Source organism: Palaemon carinicauda, chromosome 27, assembly GCF_036898095.1.
Source record: "Palaemon carinicauda isolate YSFRI2023 chromosome 27, ASM3689809v2, whole genome shotgun sequence".
Classification (NCBI taxonomy): domain Eukaryota; kingdom Metazoa; phylum Arthropoda; class Malacostraca; order Decapoda; family Palaemonidae; genus Palaemon; species Palaemon carinicauda.
Genome location: NC_090751.1, coordinates 84,448,686 through 84,456,185, shown reverse-complemented (window position 1 = coordinate 84,456,185; position 7,500 = coordinate 84,448,686).

Below are 7,500 nucleotides of genomic sequence, written 5' to 3'. Positions count from 1 at the left end.
TCCCCCTTATTTATCACCTGACCTCATCATTATTTACCCCATCTTTATCACCATGAGGTCATTATTTTCCTCACCTTTATCACCATGGGCTTATTATTATTTCCCCATATTTATCACCATTACCTCATAATTATTTTCCCCATGTTTATCACCATGAGCTCATCATTATTTCCCCATCTTTATCACGATGAGCTGATCATTATTTTCCTCATCTTTATCACCATTGAGTTCGTCATTATTTCCCCCACATTTATTACCATGAGCCCATAATAATTTTCCTAATCTATATCACCATGAATTTATCATGATTTCCTTATTTATATCACCATGAGGTCATCATTATTTTCCCAATCTTTATCACAATGAGCTCGTCATTATTATTCTAATCTATATCGCCATGAACGCATCATTATTTGTCCCATCTTTATCACCATTAGCTCATCATGATTTTCCACATTTATATCACCGTGAATCTCATGATTTTCCCCATTTATATCACCGTGAGTCACTCATGATTTTCCCCATTTATATCACCACGAGTTCATCATGATTTTCCCCATTTATATCACCATGAGTTTAGCATGAGTTTCCCAATTTATATCACCATGAGTTCACCATGATTACTCCATTCATATCACCATGAGTTCATCATGATTTTCCTCATTCATATCACTATGAGTTCATCATGATTGTCCGCATTTATATCACCATGAGTCCATCATGGTTTTCTCTATTTATATCACCATGAGTCCATAATGATTTTCTCTATTTATATCACCTTGATTCCATCATGGTTTTCTCCATTTATATCACCATGAGTCTATCATGAGTTTCCCCATTTATATCACCATGAGTCCATCATGATTTTCCTCATTTATATCACCACGAGGTCATGATTTTCCCCATATATATCACCTTGAGTTCATCATGGTTTTCCTCATTTATAATACCATGAGCTCATGATGATTTTCCCCATTTATATCACCTTGAGTCCATCATGATTTTCCCCATTTATATCACCATGAGCTCATCATGATTTCCCCCATTTATATCACTATGAGTCCATCATGAGTTTCCCCATTTATATCACCATGAGTCCATCATGGTTTTCCCCATTTATATCACCACGAGTTCATCATGATTTTCCCCATTTATATCACCCTGAGTCCATCATGATTTTCCCCATTTATATCACCATGAGTTCATCATGATTTTTTCTATTTATATTACCATGAATTCATCATGGGTTTCCCCATTTATATCACCATGAGTCTAATCATGGTTTTCCCCAATTATATCACCATGAGTCCATCATGAGTTTCCCCATTTATATCACCATGAGTCCATCATGATTTTCCCCATTTATATCACCATGAGGTCATGATTTTCCCCATTTATATCACCATGAACCCATCATGGTTTTCCCCATTTATATCACCATGAGCTCATGATGATTTTCCCCATTTATATCACCTTGAGTCCATCATGAGTTTCCCCATTTATATTACCATGACCTCATCATGATTTCCCCCATTTATATCACTATGAGTCCATCATGAGTTTCCCCATTTATATCACCATGAGTCTATCAGGGTTATCCCCAATTATATCACCATGAGTCCATCATGTGTTTCCCTATTTATATCACCATGAGTCCATCATGATTTTCCCCATTTATATCACCATGAGCCCATCATGGTTTTCCTCATTTATATCACCATGAGCTCATGATGATTTTCCCCATTTATATCACCTTGAGTCCATCATGAGTTTCCCCATTTATATTACCATGACCTCATCATGATTTCCCCCATTTATATCACTATGAGTCCATCATGAGTTTCCCCATTTATATCACCATGAGTCTATCAGGGTTATCCCCAATTATATCACCATGAGTCCATCATGAGTTTCCCTATTTATATCACCATGAGTCCATCATGATTTTCCCCATTTATATCACCATGAGCCCATCATGGTTTTCCTCATTTATATCACCATGAGCTCATCATGATTTCCCCCATTTATATCACTATGAGTCCATCATGAGTTTCCCCATTTATATCACCATGAGTCCATCATGGTTTTCCCCATTTATATCACCATGAGTTCATCATGATTTTCCCCATTTATATCACCATAAATCTATCATGGTTTTCCCCAATTATATCACCATGGGTCCATCATCAGTTTCCCCATTTATATCACCATGAGTCCATCATGATTTTCCCCATTTATATCACCATGAGGTCATGATTTTCCCCATTTATATCACCATGAGGTCATGATTTTCCCCATTTATATCACCATGAGCCCATCATGATTTTCCCCATTTATATCACCATGAGTTCATCATGATTTTCTCCATTTATATCACCATGGCTTCATCATAATTTTCCCCATTTATATCACCATGAGCTCATCATGATTTTCCCCATTTATATCATCATGATTTTCCGAATTTATATCCCCAGAAGTTAATCATGATTTTCCCCATTTATATCGCCATAAGTTCATCTTGATTTTCTTCATTTATATCTCCACGACTTCTTCATAATTTCCCCCATTTATATCACCATGAGTCCATCATGATTTTCCCCATTTATATCACCTTGAGTTCATCAGGATTTTCCCTATTTATATCACCATGAGCTCATCATGATTTTCCCCAATTATATCACTTTGAGTTCATCATGATTTCCCCCATTTATATCACCATGAGTTCATCATGATTTTCCCCATTTATATCACCTTGAGTTCATCAGGATTTTCCCTATTTATATCACCATGAGCTCATCATGATTTTCCCCAATTATATCACTTTGAGTTCATCATGATTTCCCCCATTTATATCACCATGAGTTCATCAGGATTTTCCCCATTTATATCACCATGAGTTCATCAGGATTTTCCCTAATTATAACACCACGAGCTCATCCTGATTTCCCCCATTTATATCACCATGATTCCATCATGATTTCCCCCATTTATATCACCATGAGTTCATCATGATTTTCCCCATTCATATCACCATGAGTTCATCATGATTTTCCCCATTTATATCACCATGAGTTCATCATGATTTTCCCCATTTATATCACCATGAGTTCATCATGATTTTCCCCATTTATATCACCATGAGTCCATCATGATTTTCCCCATTTATATCACCATGAGTTCATCATGATTTCCCCCATTTATGTCACCATGAGTTCATCATGATTTCCCCCATTTATGTCACCATGAGTTCATCATGGTTTTCTCCATTTATATCACCTTGAGTTCATCATGGTTTTCTCCATTTATATCACCATGAGTTCATGATTTTCCCCATTTATATCACCATGAGCTCATCATGATTTTCCCCATTTATATCACCATGAGCTCATCATGATTTCCCCCATTTATGTCACCATGAGTTCATCATGATTTTCCCCATTTATATCACCCTGAGTTCATCATGGTTTTCTCCATTTATATCACCATGAGTTCATGATTTTCCCCATTTATATCACCATGAGCTCATCATGATTTTCCGCATTTATAACCCCAGAAGTTCATCATGATTTTCCCCATTTATATCGCCACGACTTCTTCATAATTTCCCCCATTTATATCACCATGAGTCCATCAGGATTTTCCCCATTTATATCACCTTGAGTTCATCATGATTTTCCCTATTTATATGACCATGAGTTTATTAGGATTTTCCCCGTTTTTATCACCATGACTTCATCATGATTTCCCCCATTTATATCACCATGAGCTCATCATGATTTTTCCCATTTATATATAACCATGAGAGCATCATGATTTTCCCCAATTATAACACCACGAGCTCATCATGATTTTCCGCATTTATATCAATATAAGTTCATCATGGTTTTTCCCATTTATATCACCATGAGTCCATCATGATTTTTCCCATTTATATCATCATGAGTCCATCAGGATTTTCCCCATTTATATAACAACGTGTTCATCATGGTTTTCTCCATTTATATCACCATGAGTTCATCATGATTTCCCCCATTTATATCAGCATGAGTTCATCATGATTTTCCCCATTTATATCACCATTAGTTCATCATTTTATCCATTTATATCACCATGAGTTCATCATGATTTTCCCAATTTTTATCGCCATAATCTCTTCATAATTTTCCCCAATTATATCACCATGAGCTCATCATTATTTTCCTCATCTTTATCACCATGAGCTCATTATTCTCCCATCTTTATCACCAAGAGGTCGTATAATGTCTCCTCCTCCCCATCATTGTCTGGTGATGAAACAGCAGTAGTAGTATTTTGAGCCTCCTTTGTATCCTCCTCCCCATGAATCGTCATTTCATTCTCTAGTCCTGCTTCTTCCCTTATCTTCCACCTCTTCTTCTCTTCCTCGTTAATAAAACATATTTCTGAATTCCAGGCCACGGAGTTGGATGCCGCGTCCAGCTGTTATTCCAGGTATGGTTGTAATTTTTTTTTTTTTTTTTTTTTTTTTTTTTTTTTTTTTTTTTTTTTTTTTTTTTTTAAATACTTTTGCTGGTTTTTAACTTTTTTGTTGAAAATGAAATTTTGATTGCACTTTCGTATTTTTAGGTTTTACTGATAAACTTAAACTCGATTTCTTTGTAAATTGACTTTTGATTGTGCTTTTTTCTGTTTATTCTGAAATAAGTTGTTTTTGGTATGACATTGAAAATTTATTTTCTGTGTAAAATATAGCATTACTTCACGAAATATATCGTTCTTGTATTATTTCTTTTAATTCTGTTTTGTAATAAGTTTTATAAATTTGTGTATAAATTGAGAAAACTAGGGAAAGTAAAAAATTGAAGATTTTGCTCATTTTTATATTATATTCTTTGTAAATATTTATCCAGTATCCTTCCATTGATCAACTTTTCAACGTTGTAGTTTAAGAAGAATTGTACTTTTAACTTGGGGGTACCATTTTTATTGTTAAAAGTAGACCTTGTATTATTAATTCCCCCCCCCCACTGGAACAAGCAGGTTATGTAATTCGAAATGTCATATGAGTATTTGATTTGTTGTTATGTTACTTCGTGAAGGACATACTCTATTGCTATTACTATTACTAGCTAAGCTACATCCCTAATTGGAAAACCAGAAAGTGGAAGGGTTAAACCAGCCTTAACTCAAGATCTGTGTCTTCACGGAATGTCTGTTTCTGTATATTGCGTACATGGAGTTTCTCTCTCTCTCTCTCTCTCTCTCTCTCTCTCTCTCTCTCTCTCTCTCTCTCTCTCTCTGTGTATATATATATATATATATATATATATATATATAAATTTATATATATAAGGGTTAGGTTGGGTAGGGAATGTTGGGCGTTTGTCAGTGCGTATGGGCCAGGTAGTGAGAAAAGTGAAGAAGAGCGGAATGAGTTTTGGAATGAATTAACTAGGTGTGTAGAAGGACTGGGTAGAAGGAATTATGTAGTTGTTATGGGTGACTTAAATGCTAGAGTGGGTGCTGGAGAGGTAGAAGGTGTCATTGGAAAGTATGGCGTACCAGGTGAAAATGAGAGTGGTGAGAGACTGGTAGATATGTGTGTTGAACAAGAGATGGTAATAAGTGCTAGCTTTTTTAAGAAGAAAGATAAAAATAAGTATACATGGGTAAGAGTGGCAAATGGAAGAGTAGTAGAAAGGGCATTAATGGATTATGTGTTGATAACAAAAAGAATGTTTGGAAGATTGAAAGACGTGCATGTGTTTAGGGGTATGGCTAACGGTATGTCTGATCATTTTTTGGTGGAAGGAAAATTGGTTGTAGCAAAAGAGTGGGGGAATAGAGTAGGTGGATGTAAAAGGGAGCTAGTGAGGGTTGAAGAGCTAATAAAACCTGGGGTAAAAGTAAATATCAGGAAAGGTTGAAAATGGCATATGACGAAGTGAGAGTAAGAGAAACTGGTAATTTAGAGGAGGAGTGGAAGTTAGCAAAAGAAAATTTTGTTGGGATTGCAAGTGATGTATGTGGCAAGAAGGTTGTTGGAGGCAGCATGAGGAAGGGCAGTGAATGGTGGAATGAAGGAGTGAAGGTAAAAGTGGAAGAGAAAAAGAGGGCTTTTGAAGAATGGCTGCAGAGTAATAGTATAGAGAAGTATGAAAAATATAGAGAGAAAAAGGTGGAAGTAAAGCGCAAGGTACGTGAGGCAAAGAGGGCAGCTGACCTGAGGTGGGGTCAGGGACTGGGTCAGTCATATGAAGAGAATAAGAAGAAGTTTTGGAAAGAAGTGAAGAGAGTAAGAAAGGCCGGCACAAGAATTGAAGAGACAGTGAAAGATGGAAATGGAAGGTTGTTAAAAGGAGAGGAGGCAAGGAAAAGGTGGGCGGAATATTTTGAAAGTTTGCTGAATGTTGAGGATGATAGGGAGGCAGAGATAATTGCTGTTCCAGGTGTTGAGGTGCCAGTGATGGGAGATGAGAATGAGAGAGAGATTACAATAGAGGAAGTGAGGAGAGCACTAGATGAAACGAGAGTAGGAAAAGCATCTGGTATGGATGGTGTGAAAGCTGAGATGTTGAAGGAAGGGGGTGTGACTGTAATTGAATGGTTGGTGAGATTGTTTAATGTGTGTTTTGTGTTGTCAATGGTACCAGTAGATTAGGTCTGTGCATGTATTGTACCACTATATAAGGGTAAGGGAGATGTGCATGAGTGTTGTAATTCAAGAGGTATTAGTTTGTTGAGTGTAGTTGGAAAAGTGTATGGTAGAGTACTGATTAATAGGATTAAGGATAAAACAGAGAATGCAATCTGGGAAGTACAGGGGGGTTTTAGAAGAGGTAGCGGTTGTATGAATCAGATTTTTACAGTTAGGCAGATATGCGAGAAATATTTAGCAAAAGGTAAGGAGGTGTATGTTGCGTTTATGGATCTGGAGAAAGCATATGATAGAGTTGATAGGGAAGCAATGTGGAATGTGATGAGGTTATATGGAGTTGGTGGAAGGTTGTTGCAAGCAGTGAAAAGTTTCTACAAAGGTAGTAAAGCATGTGTTAGAATAGGAAATGAAGTGAGCGATTGGTTTCCGGTGAGAGTGGGGCTGAGACAGGGATGTGTGATGTCGCCGTGGTTGTTTAACTTGTATGTTGATGGAGTGGTGAGAGAGGTGAATGCTCGAGTGCTTGGACGAGGATTAAAACTGGTAGACGAGAATGATCATGAATGGGAGGTAAATCAGTTGTTGTTTGCGGATGATACTGTACTGGTAGCAGACACAGAAGAGAAGCTTGACCGACTAGTAACAGAATTTGGAAGGGTGTGTGAGAGAAGGAAGTTGAGAGTTAATGTGGGTAAGAGTAAGGTTATGAGATGTACGAGAAGGGAAGGTGGTGCAAGGTTGAATGTCATGTTGAATGGAGAGTTACTTGAGGAGGTGGATCAGTTTAAGTACTTGGGGTCTGTTATTGCAGCAAATGGTGGAGTGGAAGCAGATGTACGTCAGAGAGTGAATGAAGGTTGCAA